The sequence below is a fragment of the Bufo bufo genome, chromosome 10 (genome assembly GCF_905171765.1).
Source record: "Bufo bufo chromosome 10, aBufBuf1.1, whole genome shotgun sequence".
Lineage (NCBI taxonomy): Eukaryota > Metazoa > Chordata > Amphibia > Anura > Bufonidae > Bufo > Bufo bufo.
In genome coordinates this window covers 65,501,616-65,521,957 of record NC_053398.1, presented here as the reverse complement: position 1 = coordinate 65,521,957, position 20,342 = coordinate 65,501,616, and positions in this window count along the sequence as shown.

Below are 20,342 nucleotides of genomic sequence, written 5' to 3'. Positions count from 1 at the left end.
CACTACTTCAGGTAGACTTTAAAATACTAGCCAAGGTCCTAGCTAATCGTTTGAATCTGATTATATCTAACCTTATTCACACAGACCAGGCTGGCTTTATGCCAAATATGTCTATGGCGGTCAACATCAGACGCCTCTATCTAAATATCCAGAGTAGGGGATATGCTTCAAATGCGGCGGTCGCATCTCTAGATGCGGCCAAAGCATTTGATAGTGTAGAATGGAAATACTTGTGGAAGGTACTGCGGAAGCTAGGGTTTGGGCAATCATTTATAGGGTGGATTCAGCTCTTATATGATAGGCCAATTGCTAGGATTAGGGTGAACGGCAATCAGATAGCTTCACACTCCATAGGGGGACGAGGCAGGGTTGTCCCCTGTCTCCTTTGTTATTTGCGATTGCAATTGAACCTCTAGCTGAAGCTATCAGATCTTCTGCAGGGATTAGGGGCTTTACATACGGCTCCCTGGAGGAGAAAGTGGCACTATATGCAGATGATCTGTTATTATTTATGGATGATTGGAGGGTGTCTCTTCCGGTAGCGATGGAAGTTATTAATAGGTTTGGGAAAATGTCGGGTCTTTGTATTAATTGGACTAAGTCCGTGCTGATGCCATTGAAGGAAGACATGGCTGACAGTGACTCCTGTGTGGAGGGCCTACAAGTTGTGCACTCTTTCAAATATCTGGGCATTCAGATTTCTTGCAATGATCTAGATTTTGAGAGACTGAACATCTCTCCTCTACTCCAGAAGTTTAAACAGAAGGTTAATACATGGACAAAACTGCAGTTATCTATTATAGGTAGAACGAATCTAGTAAAAATGATACTGATGCCACAGCTTTTATATGTGCTGCACAATGCTCCTGTATGGCTCCCCCTGAGGATTTTCTATGTAATTAATGCAATTTTCAGGGATCTTATATGGAAGAAGGGAGTGCCTCGCATCAAGTTGGCAATTCTGTGTAGGCCAAAGACGAATGGGGGTCTGGGGGTTCCGGATCCATGGATGTATTACCTGGCGGCACAAATGCAGCATATGAGAGGATGGGAGTCGACGGATGGCATGGGTACTGCTAGCAAAATTATTCAGTCATTAGTAGGGTGTCAAAATTTGAGATCTGCTCTGGAGGAGGGTACTTTCCATGCACTGGGTAGTACATACCGGGTATTGCGCGCCATTCATAATACTTGGTGGAAAGTCAGGGGAATAATAAGGGTACAGGGTTATTCTGATATCACTCCTATTTGGCCGAATTATATGTACGCAGAAGTGGACAAAGTCAAAGGAGTTAAGGTATGGGCCGATGCGGGGCTTAAGTATATGAGCCAGCTGTTCGACAATAATGTCCTCAAAGAGTTTTCAGGGTTACAACAGGAATTTGGTTTGCAGAAGTCCCAATTTTATCTTTATTTACAACTTAGGCACGCTCTACGTGCTCAGGAACAGGTAGGGGCAGTACGTCCTGCACAGAAAAATTCAATAGTAGACTTGGTAAAATCTGGCGGAGGTACAGCAGGGGTGATCTCTTTAAATTACACGTGTCTTATGGAAGCGCAATTTAAAAAACAGGACTTCCCGCTATACGATAAATGGAGGAGGGATGCCCCCGAATTAACGGAGGAGCAATGGGACACTGTCTTGGAGGAGTTTACACAAGTAGCGGTGAGTGAAGCTCAAAAGGGTATCTCAACTCTTACTGTTACACAGAGTATACAAAACTCCTGTCCTATTGAAAAGAATGGGGTATAGAGCGGATGATTGTTGCCCGAGGTGTGATGTGGCGAATGCGGACCTCATTCATATGATGTGGAACTGTCCTAGACTGAGAAGGTACTGGAGTGGGGTAGAAGGGATAGTGAAAACTGTCTTTGATATTGACCTTAGTATGGATGTTGTGACGTGTATATTGGGATGTGTGGATGTACCGGGATCGGTGCCTGAAAAAGGATTGGCTATTATTAGAGTGCTCTACCAGGCTAGGAAGGTAATTGCTTTCCACTGGATAGATGCTCAACCCCCATCAGTGGTTGAATGGGAAAAAAAGGTGCATGTGCTGATCAGTCTGGAAAAATATGTATACCAAAAGAGGAACTGTATGAAAAAGTTTGAAAAGATATGGGCACTCTGGATTCAACATTATAATTTGCAAATGTAAGGGACTGAATGAGAGAATGAGTAGGAATGTATGAGAGAGATATACAGGAACGGGTGGAGAGAAGAGAGAAGGAATATAAGAGGAATGGGCATTTAAAAGGGTAGTCTTCAACTAGCTAGGGGATAAAAGTGTTAGATACCATGTGTACCTAAATAGTTACTTTTACTAAATGTATAATATTGCTCAAATTGTACTGTACGGATTTGATACACTGAAATATGTAAAACTAATGTGCCGATATGTCAGACCATATGATGCAATATCGTTTATCTGCATTTATCTGCTCTTGGCTCAAGGGGTTATGTTGGGGGGAGGGGGGATTGGGGGGACAATGTTCTGTATGTGACTAAAATTGAAAATTTTCAATAAAAATTATCTGATTTAAAAAAAAGAAAGGCTGTGCATCGGTAAGGTCTGGGAATGGATGGGAAAATAATTCCTCTGACTTGCGTGGAGGGGCTATGGTGGTGTCTTTGGGGTGCACACAGCGTGCAGAGTGTGAGGAGGGTGCTGATACAGAGGATGAGGAGGGTGCAGAGGCGGAAGGCTGAGTGAGCCACTCAACCAACTCTGGTGCGTCCTTTTACGTAATCGCACGCACCTTCTCCAACTTCCCACTTAGGCTCCGGCCTGGGGCACCTGCCTGACCCCTACCACCCTTGCAGAATCGCCTGCCTCTTCCTCTGCCTGTCATTTTCAAAATGACCCTGTGACAAAGTCCCTATAGAAGAGCAGTATTTGTAGTGAAGGTATATTGCACTATTGCAGATATATTGCAGGTATATCGCAGGCCTCAATCAATATTTTGTGGAATCCAGTATATCAATCCCCTCTATCAGTATTTTGTGGAAACAGGTATATAGAACCCAATAATGAGTTTTTTCTGGAAGCCGGTAAATCAAACCCCTTAAGGACTCAGCCCTATTTCACCTTAAGGACTTGGCCATTTTTTGCAAATCTGACCAGTGTCACTTTAAGTGCAGATAACTTTAAAACGCTTGGACTTATCCAGGCCATTCTGAGATAGCTTTTTCGTCACATATTGTACTTCATGACACTGGTAAAATAAATTCAAAAAAATTCATTTGTATTTATAAAAAATACAACATTTACCAAAAATTTGTAAAAAATTGAAAATTTCCAAGTTTCAATTTCTCTACTTCTATTTGTGGTCGGATAGGCTATCAGTAAGGTGAACCTAACCTATCTAACCCCTATCTACAACAAGCAGTGGAGTTATGCCATGACTGCCATGGTAGGGCAGCCTAAAGGGGGCCACCCTAATGTGAAGTGACTGTAAGAAGGTGTGGGTGGGTGGGTGGGTGAAATCAGCTGAATCATCGTCAGCCTGGGCCCACAGGTACCTATAAATAGCCTAGTAATCAGCCAGCCTGGGCCCACAGGTGCGTATAATTAGCCTTGTAATCAGCCTTCCCTCCCACAAATGCAGCAATATATTTGCTTAATACTTGTGGTCGGATAGGCTATCAGTAAGGTGAACCTAACCTATCTAACCCCTATCTACAACAAGCAGTGGAGTTATGCCATGCCATGACTGCCGTGGTAGGGCAGCCTAAAGGGGCCAAAAAGAGCAGATCTTGTTTAGAGTAAATATATACATACCGTTACGACACCCGATTTTGAACGGAAAAGACCTTTCATGATGAAGGTGCGGAATATACCGTATATATCACAGTGACTTCCATCTACCTTACCTCTTTGTCATGTGCACCGCCACATCGTTCTTAGAGATGGTTAATGCTGATGCAATTGAAAGAGTGGCCGGTAACCAGGAACGATTTACTCCTATGTTGACTAATATATGACCATATTATGAGAAGGTCTGAATCCTGAGAGCTGCAGACTGAAACAAACAATGGTGAATCTGTTGGAAGGGCCTAGATGAACTCCAACCATCCGCCAAGGGCCCTGATCGGGCACCGACTGTTCCTGGTTCCTGCAAAATACTTTACCTCTACTTATTCCCCAGGCCACACTTTCTATTAAGGGCCCAAAAGTTAGAACATGGCGTCTGCCATCTTACTGTAGTAGTAAATTACGTGAAATGTGTAACCCACCAGGCCTGGGGAACCATCCACAGGAATACATGGCTATTTCGATTAACGCGCTAATGTTGCCTGTAATAAGGACAGAACGTACACATAATACCTGCAGTTGTGACAGAAAATAAGCTTAAGGTCGTGATAAACTATGTATGCTGCGCCTGTAGTCGTGATAGGACTTGTCGTGTCGGAAGACATGACAGACTTCGTAAACTGCACCTTATTACTGTACCTCCTACTGGAAGATGGACCGATACCCAGGACTTAGGCCGGACACCAACACCCTCAGCCCGAGTTTGTAGATGAAGTAAGCATGCCTGGGAGAAGATGATGTCCGCAAAGGCAGGCTTGGGATGACTGCTTATAAAGAAAACAATGAAAACCCAACAACCTAGAAAATAAAAAAAAGAAGTCAGGGAAAACAATAACGTGAGTGAGACTCTAATGGCACAAGCCACACGTGCGAGCCACCACAAGAAAATTGTATTGCGAGCCACAGATGACCGAGCCATGCGAGCGGGTCTGAGGACAGAAAAAGACATGGAAATTACTTGTTGTGGGACCACGCAGACGGCCTCGAATGGCGGAGTTATGTGTGTAAAATTTAAACGGAGAAGCCATGCGTGAGAGACTAATGGCGGAGTCATATGTAACACTAAAAGGGAGAAGTCGTGCGTGAGAGACTAATGGCGGAGTCATAAGTGTAACACTAAAAGGGAGAAGCCATGCGTGAGAGACTAATGGCAGAGTCATATGTGTACAACTAAAACGGAGAAGCCATGCGTGAGAGACTAATGGCGGAGCCATGCGTGAGAGACTCTAATGGCGGAGTCATAAGTGTAACACTAAAAGGGAGAAGCCATGCGTGAGAGACTAATGGCAGAGTCATATGTGTACAACTAAAACGGAGAAGCCATGCGTGAGAGACTAATGGCGGAGCCATGTGTGAGAGACTCTAATGGCGGAGTCATATGTAACACTAAAAGGGAGAAGCCATGCGTGAAAGACTAATGGCGGAGTCATATGTAACACTAAAAGGGAGAAGTCGTGCGTGAGAGACTAATGGCGGAGTCATATGTAACACTAGAAGGGAGAAGCCATGTGTGAGAGACTCTAATGGCGGAGCCATGTGTGAGAGACTCTAATGGCGGAGTCATATGTAACACTAGAAGGGAGAAGCCATGCGTGAGAGACTAATGGCGGAGTCATATGTAACACTAAAAGGGAGAAGTCGTGCGTGAGAGACTAATGGCGGAGTCATACGTGTAAAACTAAAACGGAGAAGCCATGCGTGAGAGACTCTAATGGCAGAGCCATATGTAACACTACAAGGGAGAAGCCATGCATGAGAGACTAATGGCGGAGTCATATGTAACACTAAAAGGGGGAAGCCATGCGTGAGAGACTCTAATGGCGGAGTCATATGTAACACTAAAAGGGAGAAGCCATGCGTGAGAGACTAATGGCAGAGTCATATGTGTACAACTAAAACGGAGAAGCCATGCGTGAGAGACTCTAATGGCAGAGCCATGCGTGAGAGACTCTAATGGCGGAGTCATATGTAACACTGAAAGGGGAGAAGCCATGCGTGAGAGACTTTAATGGCGGAGCCATGCGTGAGAGACTAATGGCAGAGTCATATGTGTACAACTAAAACGGAGAAGCCATGCGTGAGAGACTCTAATGGCAGAGCCATGCGTGAGAGACTAATGGCGGAGTCATATGTAACATCAAAAGGGAGAAGCCATGCGTGAGAGACTCTAATGGCGGAGTCATATGTAACACTGAAAGGGGAGAAGCCATGCGTGAGAGACTCTAATGGCGGAGCCATGCGTGAGAGACTCTAATGGCGGAGCCATGCGTGAGAGACTCTAATGGCGGAGCCATGCGTGAGAGACTCTAATGGCGGAGTCATATGTGTAAACCTAAAAACGGAGAAGCCATGCGTGAGAGACTAATGGCGAAGCCATGAGTGAGAGGCTCTAAAGTTTTTGATCACATGGTCTAAATGGCTTGAGAAATCTTGAGATGTCATAATCTAAATTTGCATTTTATGTCTGTGTCATCTGTGTTGTTGCGCTAATCTCATAATTGAGGCTTCAACTTGTTTTTCATAGTATGTGTCATGCTCTAGGTTATATGATCCTGGGGCGTGTTTCCCCTCTTCTGTTTTTATGTTTATTGTACATAAAGTATATTTTGATTTAATATGCTTAATAAAAAGAAATTTGAAAGAAAGAAAAGAGATCAACGCACACAAGCATATGTTCCTACCTTCGGTAACTGTATATAGTCTATTTGCAGTCTCTGGAATGGGTAAAATGGCCTAGGTGTATGTTTCTTAGGTGTCTTAACTACCTGTCCGAGGTTGTTTAGAGCACAGATCATACAGCCTTGTACAAATCTACTGGCAATAGTGGATAAACCAGGTGCAACCCATCTCTTCAGCACCATGCTCACCATAGGACTCTTTGATTGGTGTGTGGGCCCCCTGTGCCATCATAGGATAGAGGGCTCTGGGTAGGCATATTTTTCCTGACACTTCCCAGAGTCCCTGCCCATTTGGCACTGCTCCTCTCTGAGTCCAGGAGCTCCTTTCTCCTTCATCTGCCTGTGCAGACAGTTTAATCAACACGTCTTCAGACATGTGGTGAGGCTCCAGCACGCCGACAGTGATTACCTCGGGTTTTAAAGGCTTCACTGCTGCTTCTTTTGCAGCCCCATCTGCCCTGTTGTTGCCCCTAGCCTCACGGGTTTGTTGTCTGGTATGTGCCTTAACCTTGACAATGGCTACTTCCTCTGGAAGCAGTAGTGAGTTCATTAGTTCAAACACAGTCTTTGTTCTTTATAGGTTGACCTGCAGAGGTAAGGAAGTCCCTGGCTCTCCAAATAGGGCCATAATCATGTGCAAAACCAAACCCGTACCTGGAGTCTGTAAAAATATTTGCTCGTTTACCTTGTGCCATTTTACATGCTTCAGAGATTCCCTTCAACTCAGCCTCCTGTGCTGACATGTGAGGAGGGAGCGGTTCAGCCAGTACTACCTCATATTGCATGACCACTGCATATCCAGTATGAAATCGGCCATCCTCGCCCATGTATCTGCTCCCATCTACAAAAAACTCAAAATCAGGATTAGGTATGGGTTGATCATGTACATGTGAAAAGCCAGAAGTTTCTTGTTGCATTAAATGGACAATCATGTTCCTCAGTGATGGGATATATGTGACTCCATTTTGTCTCATTTAGCCACGTGTATTACATTTGGTTAGTGCACTACAAAACCTCTTTTCCCCCTATGGAATGTGAGACACTTCCTTAAACTGTTTCAGGAAATCCATACATGTTGAAAGTATGAACAGCCTTCTAGCCATAAAAGGACATCTGGCTCAAGTGTCTACTAGCTTATGTGTATATACCTGATTGGTCAAATGCTGTTACTATGAGTCAGCTATGATGTTAATGCAGAGCTTATGTGTGACCATACTATTGGTCAAATACTAATGTTAACATATGATTGGATGTAAAGGAAGCTCAACCCCCTCTATTAAAACTGTTTGCCAGCTGTGAATAAACCAGAATGGATTGGAAATAGACATGTGTTCATGTGGTCTATCTTCTTCATTCTCCCGGTACCGGTAAGACTTAATTCAAGCTGGCCACTGAAATCATGTGTCAGGGACACACCGTTAGGGAAGAGAGTAAATTTTCCTTACAGATCTGGGGACTCAGTCCGGGATTGGGAGGGTCAACTCTTCAGGTCTACCGTGAAAGACATCAATTTTTGTCCGCCTTGGACCTGGGAGCAATGACCAAAAATCCCATTCAAGTAAGTCGAACCATCTATTTATGATTTCAGTGGATTGCGATGTCTGGGACACGCAAATGTTGATTTTAAGCGGCTCATATCATAGGGTCCATATCGTTAGGTAAAAATGTTGATTATAAGAGGCTTAGTAAGTCCATATCGTTAAGAGATAGTGCACTATATAAGGATATCTGTTCCGGGAACAGAAGGATACAAGCTTGAATTAACTCTTATGTATATATAGTATAAGTATTTTAGAAGTATTAAGATTATCTGTCTGTGTGAGATGTTGGCCGGGTGGTAAGTTTACGGTCGCATCCCGCTTTGAAATCATTCTGTTTCTATCACTGCCAACATGTAAACTTTGTTGCACGGTCTAGTCCCACAAATTATTTTCTAGTTAACACATGAGTAGACAATTGGGCAAGATGTGAGAATTGACAGTTAAAATGTGAAACAGAATGTTATGCCAGGCTGGCAGGGATGAAAGGCTGCAAAAAGCTGTTAGAAGCTTACAGACTGGTTACATCAGAGCTCCTGTGATTGTGAAGGGGGGCTATAGTGAGTGACAAGACACAGCAGAGTCAGGAAGTTAATTCATGGCAAGGGAAAAAGTGTCTCAGTGTTTGCAATTAGAAAGGGCTTGTGTTAAACGTTCAGAAATGAACTGGTTAAGTTTTGTTGCCCTAATGATCTGTGTGTGTTTAAATAGTGACGATTTATAGTCCCTGGAATTAGAGATTACAGCACTAAAAGATGGACAGTTAATGCATAAGTGTATTGATAGTTGAAGAGAGAAGTTGTTGAAGGATAATAATAGCCTGGTGCAAGCTGAGTTATGGTGAAAAAGTGTATATGGAAGTGACTGAGAGAACTTGAAGTTAGAGAAATGAAATGAGCAGCATTTCTTATTTCAAGATGGAGGATTTTGAATCCTATAGAGAACAAAGAAGTTGCCATGAGGCATCCCTCCCCCCCCCCCCCCCCACCACATCTGCAGTAAACTCCAAAATGTCACTTGTAGTCCCACAAAAAAAAAAAAAAAAAAAATTTCTTCCTGTTCTGTCTGAGATGTGTTTTCAGAGAGAGCCCCCTCCCATCTCACCCCCCTTCTCTGCTCAGGAATTTCATATGGGGGTTGAGGGGGGAGGGGGGCTGCTAATTGGTAATGCATAAGCAGCAATGTGAAGATACTAACCTGTGTTATCTATAAGATATTCCAGACAGGGCTCCAGTATTAATTGTATCTTTCCAAATTGTATGTTCCGATGGTTTAAAATGTGCCTGCAGTGATGATGCTAATTGGAAGTGTCCACTCGTATCAATCTAAGGTTGCACCCAATAAGTTCTTATTCAGATGTGAGTAAAAGTTTGAGGAACATGTGGTACAGCTGAACGTCTTGATGTATTGCTTTACTTCCCCTGTTTGAACACTCCTGAAATAGGAGACGCAAGGCAGAGGAAATGGGGGAAGTGTTAGTTATATAGAATAAGTAACGATGTGTGTAACACTAAACCAAAAAAACGACATGGCATATAAGATGATTTGTTAATTTTAACAAAATGACTGTATGATTAACATGTATATTGTTTTACAGCGACAGACCATCAGCAATTGCTGTGTTTGTCTGTGCTGCAAGTTTTGGGATGTAACAAAGAGATTGTGTGATTGGGAGAAAGATACATGATTCAGTGGAATGTGAATGGGTGTGGCTCTGAGTTGTATGTACGTAGCAGAGCTGTGTGTGTAATTCATATTTTATGTATGTATGAGTACATGAAAATGTATATGAATGCGTATGGAATACGGTATTTGTTTTTAAATATGCGCATTAAGAATTTTATTTTATTTTATTGGGAGTTTTTGGGTTTTGTATTGGTACCAACAGCATTGATCAAGCTGTACATTTTTATTTCAATGAAAAGTTTTTATGGGCCCTTTGTGTGTTCATGTCTGTATTGTCAGATCTGTTTGTTTCAATGTTTGCAGTTACATGTTACATGTTCAGTGTTGTGCTTAACATCAGAGCTCTGCTCGTATGGACAGCTAAGATACTAATGGCAGAACAGAAGACAGACCAAAGCGTCCACCAAAAGGGGCGGACTTAGGTGACTCAGAGTGTCAGGAAGGAAATGTGAGCCCTCTATGGGAATAAATGGGGTACTGACAAGGACATACAGAACAGATTCCTTACCAGTAGAAACCATGGACAGGGAATACATCATGTCATGTATTTAGCATTATACTAGATTGCCCAGTCAGCCTATTAGGGAGAGATTTGTTCATTAAGCTTGACTTGCAGGTATCAGCAAAGAATCAGGACATAAGAGTACACTCAGGTCTCATTCCAGTCTCTACACCAGTGCCACTGATTCTTTCAAACATACAGGACCACCCAGAATAACATTAACCCTGCATTATGGTCCTCAAATGAATATGACACAGGATTCATAGATTGCACACATTACACAGCTACTGTGAAACCAGGTGTCATCTCAGTGTTCCAGAAACAATACCTGCTGTTAAAAGAGAAACTTGATGGGCTTAGGCCAATGATAGAAGAATTCCTACAAAAGGGAATCCTGGAAGAGGTGTTTTCACCCTACAGCACGCCCGTGAATCCAGTGACAAAGGCAGATGGTGCTGCCCGCTTTGTACAGGATTTAAGGGCCATCAACAACATCATTGTGCCTATAGCCCCTGTTGTACCTGATGTCACTTAATTATTATCTGCCATTCCAGCAGACGCTGTTTGGTTCAGTGTGATAGATCTGAAAAATGCTTTCTTTTCTATCCCAGTTGATAAGATAACCAGACTACTTTTTGCTTTTTCCTTTGACAGACGCCAACTGACCTGGTGCAGAGATGCCCCAGGGATATGCTGATTCACCTGTAGTGTACAGCATAGTCCTCCGAGCGATGTTAGAGTCATGGTACATCCCCCCAAGGTTCTGTGCTGCTGCAATATGTCGATGATTTATTACTGTGTAGCATGTCAGCGGAGGCCAGCATTCAGGATGGTTTATCACTGTTATAATGGTTGTCAGGATGTGGTCACAAAGTGACACTTAAGCAAATGCAATGGTGTAAAATGCAGGTTGAATACTTGGGCTTTGTCCTCACAAAAGGTGAACGGAGAATCAGCACAGAAAGAGTCCAGTCTATTGCGGGTTTGGTCGCCCCGCACACCAAGAAAGAAATGTTATCTTTCCTTGGTATGATAAACGGTAGACAATGGATTACTGATTGCTCCCACTATTGACAATGTTTTGAGGCAAGCCACTCTGGATGGAAATCCAGATTTGATTAAATGGTCTTCTGAAATGTACAATGCATTTGATTATCTGAAATGTTCGCTCATGTCGAGTCCAGGGCTGGGCCTCCCTGACTATAATATGCCCTTCCACATGTTTGCACGCCAAAATTGTAAAACCATGGCGGGTGTACTGACACAAGAAAACGGAGGCAAGTTGCGTCCTTGTGTGTTTTTCTCAAAGGTAATGCCCACCTCTGTCCAGGGGATGCCGGCATGTCTGCGTTCTCTTGCAGCCTGTGCTATGATGGTAGAGTCGGCAAATTCTTTCACAATGTGACATTACACCATTTTGCACACCACTCATGATGTTGTAGGCCTACTCAAGGACATCCGCACTCAACACAGCAGGCAGCTGAGCTTATTGCACTCACTAGGACATGTATTCTACATGCTGATAGACCTGTCACCATTCATACTGAGAGTAGGTACACACATGGGGTAGTGTGGGACCATGGTATGATCTGGCAGAGGAGAGGATTCACGGCAGCAGATGGTAAGGATCATGTCTCACAGGGCAATGCGCTGGCAGTTAAGATGGCGAAATGAGTTGCCAAAAGCAACCTCACAGGTTTGTATAACCATTGGGAGATGCCATGTTTGGCATCTCCAACCCCTGAGATGCTGCAAATACTTACTGATCTTCAGTGGTATGTCACTGAACAGGAACAGCAGGACTGGTGTTATCCAGTATTGCAGAAAAATCCTGAGATAGGATTAGTCTGCGAAGAGGGGAAGTTATGCATTCCCCCAACACAGTGCTTCCATCTTAAGTAGCACATTTCCACAGAGTAGGACATAAACAGCATTGAGATACTCATGGGTAGGCCTTTCCCCACACCATGGGCAAGACGCCCCCTGGTGGTGCAGGAAGGGGACTTGGACCTGATCAGAGAGAAGTACTAATCTGATCAAAGTCCTCAGTAAAACTGAAGAAAAAGTGGCTTGTAAGTCTCCTTCTCTTTCACAGGAATCAACCCGTCCATTCCGGATAGGCAACCAGGTGATGATCAAGATCTTAAAGAAGGGAAAGGAACCAGGAAGTTTCACCTACGGACCACCCACCGAGGTAGTCGTGATCACCAGAACAGCGGTCCTCACTGAACAATCGCCCATGTGGATCCACGCCACAAGGATTAAGTTGGTGAAGAAAAGAGAGGTACTAACGGGGGCAGACAGCCCTGACCTCCAACGAGGCCCAGAGGTACTAACGGAGGCAGACAGCCTTGACCTCGAAGAAGATACAGAAGGGGTACTAACGGAGGCAGACAGCCTTGACCCCCAACAAGATGACGCAGTCGGGAAATTCCTCGAGATGGCTGAGATGTAGTGCCTTAATAATTGTAATTTTGTGTCTCCTACTTACTGTCCCATGGCTGTGGAACAGACAGATATACCTGGAAACAGAATGCAGAGGGGAAGACAGTCTATGCAAGACAAAGGAGAACTTATGGCTGTACCTGGCCAAAACTCTGAACTTAACTGACTTTTGTCTCCAAACCACTTTATCGGCATCTAACATTTTGGAGACATGTCTGGTAGCAGTCCCCACCCCACTAGACGTATGGACGGAGCTCCTACGTTCCCAATGGAACGACACAGACTTGGAGGATCATGATGTTAAATATGGATATGTAAATCCTTATCATGCTTGTTATGACTGTCCTACATATGAGAATCTGCAGAGTAATATGATAGAAGTAATTACAGGTCTTGTCACAGCAGCAGGAATATGTTATAACTTCACCTGTGATGAGACACTATTGCCTCCCTGCATACAAGCAAAAATGCAGAATAAGATTAAGCCAAATATTTGTGATAGAGATTTAGATAGTTGTAAAAAGATAATATCAGGAAAGAATATGCAATGTAATATTACAAAAACAGTACCATCCCTAGACAAACATGTACCTCTACCAGCAGGATGGGTATTGGCCTGTGGGAATACTAGTTACACATACATACCGGCCAATATTACAGAGGGACCCTGTACAATAGCTAGGCTGACATTAGCAATGATACCACTATTCCCAGCAATGCAGATACGACACACGAGAGACACTGCCCTACAGTTACCGGAAAATTGTGATTATAATGTGAATCTCCTCTCTAGATCAGAATATATGAGTTTAGGGGTATCTTTGATAGGAGTACCAGGGTTGGCCATATATAACCACAGGACAATATCAAAACTTGCCTGTTTTATGGTAAAACAGATAAATGTCACTAGTGCAGTTCTGCAAGATATGCTGCTGGATATACAATCGTATGAAAAGGCTATCTTGCAGAATAGGGCAACTATTGACTATTTATTGTTCCAACATGGTGTAGGATGCTCAGCGTTCGCAGGGATGTGTTGTTTCAATTTATTAGATCACTCCCGTGGAATAAAAGATAAAATAGGCCAATTAGAGGAGATGAGAAAACATATAAAACAAGATGTTGACCAAGGTTGGTGGGACTGGCCTTTTTGGCTGAATATCTGACTTTGGTCAAATAAGATATGTTTTAGGAGTGGCACTCGCCGTGGTCGCTGCAATAGTGTGTCTCTGCGGTTGCCTGCAGTGTGCGCCCTCCCTTCTTGTCATATGTAAAAAATGTGGCCGAAAGAGGGGTACACTCAACATTCCTCTATACTCCGGTAGAGGTAGAAGAGGTAAACCCAACCTCAACAAAGCCTGAGGATTATACTCCTGAAGGGTATATGGAATACCTAAAGGCTTATAAGCAAACCAAGGAAGAGCGGAGAAAGAACCATATAGTATATATATATATATAAGGTTCTAAGAGGGGATTTGATGGGATATATGTGACTCCATTTTGTCTCATTTAGCCACGTGTATTACATTTGGTTAGTGCACTACAAAACCTCTTTTCCCCCTATGGAATGTGAGACACTTCCTTAAACTGTTTCAGGAAATCCATACATGTTGAAAGTATGAACAGCCTTCTAGCCATAAAAGGACATCTGGCTCAAGTGTCTACTAGCTTATGTGTATATACCTGATTGGTCAAATGCTGTTACTATGAGTCAGCTATGATGTTAATGCAGAGCTTATGTGTGACCATACTATTGGTCAAATACTAATGTTAACATATGATTGGATGTAAAGGAAGCTCAACCCCCTCTATTAAAACTGTTTGCCAGCTGTGAATAAACCAGAATGGATTGGAAATAGACATGTGTTCATGTGGTCTATCTTCTTCATTCTCCCGGTACCGGTAAGACTTAATTCAAGCTGGCCACTGAAATCATGTGTCAGGGACACACCGTTAGGGAAGAGAGTAAATTTTCCTTACACTCAGTATCTTGTATTTTTGTAAAAGAGGGCCTGTACCCCCTTCCCCCATTTCTGAATCCGAAATTGGTAGGAGAGTTGCACGATTCAGAGTAGTACATCTCTTGAAAGTAATGGACTCAGGCATGTGTAAAGAACATTGCAACCGTAGTTGGCGTGCCATGGATATGTGCTTGGTTACACCTGACTTAGAATACCTTGGATGTCATGAGGGGTCTGTACCACCAGGGGATAGTCAAGTACAACTTCAGAAGCTTTTTCCACTATCAGCTGTACTGCCGCAACCGCCCTGACACAGGAGGGGGCGCCACGTGAGACTGGATCTAATCTTGCAGAAAAATAGGCAATCAGACTTTGTCTGTCCCCATGTTTCTGGGTCAGGACTGAGGTACTATGGCCACTCAGTTCTGAGCAGAACAGGTTAAAAGGCTGGTCATAGTCTGGTATGCCCAGTGCCGGTGCTGATAGGATTGCCAATTTGAGTGAGTAAAAAGAATCCTCTGCAGGGCCGCTGATTGAAAAAGGGTCAGAGGCCAAGCAGTCATAAAGGGGTTGCATCAACATGTTTTCTTTCCTCAGTGAGGTGCCGGGCACCTTCTGACAAACAGTGACCAAGGAAAGTAACACGGGATTAGCAAAACTGCAGCTTGACTTTGGAAGACTTACACCCATTTTCTGCCAGGAAAATCAACAGTGACAGAGATGCATTTTTACAGGTGTCATAGTCAGGAGCACATAATAATAGATCATCAACATATTGTAACATGACAACCTGATCAGGAACCCGCCAACCTGTCAGGACTGATTGGAGGGCTTGAGTATACATGGTGGGTGAGTTTTGAGCTCCCTGCGGCAATACCGTCCATGTATACTATTTACCCTTGAACGTAAAAGCAAAAAGAAATTGACATGTCACATGAATCGGGACACTAAAAAATGCATTTGCAAGGTCAATCACAGTATAATACGATGCCCTCGGAGGGACCTGTGACAACAAGGTGTGTGGGTTTGGAACAATTGGAGTTTGCAGGACAGTAACCTTATTGACTTCCCGTAAGTCATGCACCATCCTATAAGTCACAGGCTGGCCTTTTACTGCTTTTTTTTTTTACCGGAAACAGGAGTGTTTTTGCGGGAGAATTAGTCACCACCAGGACCCCCATTTGAACATACTGGTCAATCTGAGTGACCACAGATTGTTCTTGTGCATGACTCAAGGGATACTGACGGACTCGGGGTGGTGTACATCCTGGTTTTAAATGTACCATAAAAGGAGTGACATCTAATCTGCCAATATCAGTTTTACCCTTTGCCCACAATTTGTCGGGGACTAGCAGGACCTGCTCTAATTGTACCACACAGGATGTTTGGTCCGGCTCCAGGTGTAAAGCTAGAACCCGGGTTAAAACATCATCAGGGGTGTCAATATCTACATGTGTGGTACCATCCTCATTAAAATGAATATGAGCCCCCAGTGCCTGCAGGACGTCAGTACCCAGCAAATTGAATGGGATATTTTCTTTTACTAACAACTGAGTCACCACTGTACTGTCTTTGATTTTCAACTTCATAGGTATGGTCTCTGGGATGAAGACCACTTCCCCTGTGAACCCTGATGCAGGACACACTGTGTGCTTATCTGCCATGGCTTAATATAATCAGGATTGATCACTGTCTTGGCTGCCCCCGTGTCTATTAAGAAAGGAACCTGTTGGTTGCCTACCTGGACTGGTATCTCAATTTGGCAGCCCACGGCTGCTGTAGTCATGACAGATAAGGACACGGGGTTGCCGGCTTCCTATTGTGAGGTCACCGGCCAGGTGTGTGCACTGAACAAATCAAAAGGCGAACAAAGGTTTGCAGTCCAAGGACCCTGGCTATGGAACACTCTACCTGCGGAGATCCGCTCAGAAGAAAACCATCTAGCCTTCAGGAAGAAGCTCAAGACCCACCTCTTCTGAAAGCACAGGCGGTCAAGGGCTGCAAAAGCGCTATGAGACGATTTAGTTCGCAATTGTAGCGCTATTTAAGTCATTCATTCATTCACTGAACCCTGGTTCTGTGAGTTCACCTGTTCTTGAGGGGGTAACCGGCAATTTCTGCGTATCTGACCAGGTTTGCCACAATTGTAACATCTGAAGTCACCCCTCCTCTGTCCCTGTTGATCAGACCATGGTCTCTTGTCCTTGTACCATATTGATATTTGAGGATTTGGTAGTGGACATGTCTAGTTCCACACCCTTAGCAGCAGCAACTAACTGAGGTAATGATGTCACCCTCCATTCAGGCTTACATGCCTTCAGTTTTGTCTGGAGGGTAGGTCTCAGTCCCTCCATGAAAGCAGATGTCAGTAACTTCTGTCCCATAGGTCCAGTGGTCCCATATTGTTGAATGGATTAGGCAGTGGCTGAGGGACAGGCAACAGAGGGTTGTAGTCAATATGTATGTATATTCAGACCAAAGTCTTGTTACCAGTGGGGTACCTCAGGGATCTGTTCTGGGACCCATATTGTATAATATCTTTATCAGCGAAATTGCAGAAGGCCTCGCTGGTAAGGTGTGTCTTTTTGCTGATGACACAAAGATTTGTAACAGGGTTGATGTTCCTGGAGGGATACACCAAATGGTAAAGGATTTAGGAAAACTAGAGGAATGGTCAAAAATCTGGCAACTAAAATTTAATGTTGATAAGTGCAAGATAATGCACCTGGGGCGTAAAAACCCAAGAGCAGAATATAAAATCAGTGATACAGTCCTAACCTCAGTATCTGAGGAAAGGGATTTAGGGTTCATTATTTCAGAAGACATAAAGGTAGGCAGACAATGTCATAGAGCAGCAGGAAATGCTAGCAGAATGCTTGGGTGTACAGGGAGAGGAATTACCAGTAGAAAGAGGGAGGTGCTCATGCCACTCTACAGAGCACTAGTGAGACCTCATTTGGAGTATTGTGCGCAGTACGGGAGACCATATTTCCAGAAGGATATTGATACTTTGGAGAGAGTTCAGAGAAGAGCTACTAAACGGGTACATGGATTGCAGGATAAAACTTACCAGGAAAGATTAAAGGACCTTAACATGTATAGCTTGGAAGAAAGACGAGACAGAGGGGATATGATAGAAACTTTTAAATACATAAAGGGAATCAACAAGGTAAAAGAGGAGAGAATATTTAAAAGAAGAAAAACTGCTACAAGAGGACATAGTTTAAAATTAGAGGGGCAAAGGTTTAAAAGTAATATCAGGAAGTATTACTTTACTGAGAGAGTAGTGGATGCATGGAATAGCCTTCCTGCAGAAGTGGTAGCTGCAAATACAGTGAAGGAGTTTAAGCATGCATGGGACAGGCATAAGGCCATCCTCCATATAAGATAGGGCCAGGGGCTATCCATAGTACTCAGTATATTGGGCAGACTAGATGGGTCAAATGGTTCTTATCTGCCGACACATTCTATGTTTCTATGGTATCCCAATTCATGTCCGTCCACACTGTCCGTAGTCTAGACTCAAATGCCACTACGTCTTCTTTAGTCTTCTGCATTATGTCTTTTAAACTACGGGCACTGTCATCTTCCTTTGTCCTGGCCCATCTACCAAAAATTCTGCAATATTCTATGCCCGATGTGTCAGTTTTCTCCCAGTCAGACCATGAGGACTGGTCAGTTTTTACCCTTTCAGCCAGTAACTGTTATTTTAGAGGGTTATATGGTGACTCTCCCATTTTTAAGGCCACTAAGTCATTTAAGTCAGCCCATGTCGCCCTATATGTGGCTTGTATCTGTTGTAACATAAAGTGGGCAGGCATAGGTCTTGTCAATGGGTCAGGAATTCTACCTAAAAGTCCCATTTGGTCCTTAGGACTCGATGGGGAGTAAGACAATATGTGCTGTTGCACATACTGGACTTGACCACCGGGTGGTGGTGGTGCATGGGGGGCTTGATTGTCTCCCCCGTCTCCTGGTCCCCCTCCTCCATCCACTGGTGGAGGAACTTGTGGGGTGAATCCGGTACGTATGGTGACCGGATAGAGTCCTGTACGTAGTCTAGGTCGGGGTGCCCCACATGCTCTACAAGTTTCCGTCCAGTCAGGATTCTGGTTTCCACACATTGTACATGTCCAGCCTGGTCTATCCACCGTCCCAGAATATGACGGTGGGGGAGCTGAAGGTGGAGGACATATTTTCTTTTCTGTCTCACTGTCATTATCATGTTTTACACTTGTCATAATACAAATTTCCTCCAAATGTTACATTTGGCCATTTCTCCTTCTTCACTTTCTCTGCTGTCCGACACCAACATTCCACAACCTCCTCACATTCCTGATCCTTCATCCAACCACTATGTGTTCTTTGAAACCTTTCCCAAACTTCAGAATCTAAGTTACCATGTTTCATACCCACCTTCTGTAACACCTTCTGTGTTTTTTTCTTGTCTTGCTTCCCCTCTGAATTGTCAACTATCTGTTTGGCTAATTTGTACCCCTCAGGTATACTCTGTGTATTGCCCATGTCTATGTGTTAAGAATTTCTCTACCAGACGTCTGAAATATCTACAGTTATTACTGTACAATAATCTATGTGCTTCCTTATAGCAGATTTCCTCATTAATCTCCTGTTAATGTATCAACTATATTACACATAGGAAAACAATCATCTAATCTGCTTCCTTATAGTGACTTTATCAACTATATTACAGATTAGGAAAACTCTATATTGTCTTAACACTTTCTCAGAGGACTCCACGGTTCACTATTTCCTCTAAGGGCATTTTCTGTGATACGATACAAAATCCGAACAACAACCAGTACGTAAATCACAACATCAATAACCAAACCAAACGTTTTCCAAGACCAATCAAATTCCATATCTCAGCATAAATAGGTTCTTACCATTTTAAAAAGGCTTGACCGTCAGAGAAACTTCAATAGACCCACTGTCCCGGACCCAGGTGAAGACACAGGAAACACTGATATATTTGTGTAAGAATAAGCTTCTTACCTTGGAGCGTTGTTTGTAGTATCTGTGAGTCCGGGTCTCCTCCTGTTGTGGCCGGAACTGTAAGGTCAGAGTTCACTGGTCAAACCCCATGTTTGGGTGCCAAAGAAATTGTGGGGGCAAAGACCCCTTACTCTTATTTATGCTGAGTTTCAAATCATTATTGCCCATAGATTCAGTAATGGGTACCCATGTAGAATTGATTGACCGACACTCAGTGATCAAAGCAAGCCTCTGTTTATTAAAAGACAAACTGTATATCTTATACTGTTAATGGGGGAGGAAAATACCCTCCCACACACGTCTCATAAAACTCATGATCACATTTGCTTACACAGTAAAAACTATTACACAATTATCTCTGCAAAGATTGACTTCACCACAAATTAGGAACTTACTCCTTGGAAAATTATAAGAGGAACTAAAAACTGCCAGTTCATAAAAAAAAATTAAAAAGACAGAAGAGGAAGTATGTGATACATGTAACCATTATTTTAGAATAGTCACAAGAACTTCAGCATCTTAAAATGGCTGACAAGACAAGAAAGATTTCTTGTCATAAACCTTAGTAGTGAAGCTTCTATATTATTCGTCAAAAAGTGACAGGTACCACGCCCCTTTTCATTGTCTACCAAAACCCCTCTCGTCAACACGCCCCTTTCGTCCTCTTGACAGGTCCCCACGCCCCCACCCCTTCGCCTCCACCC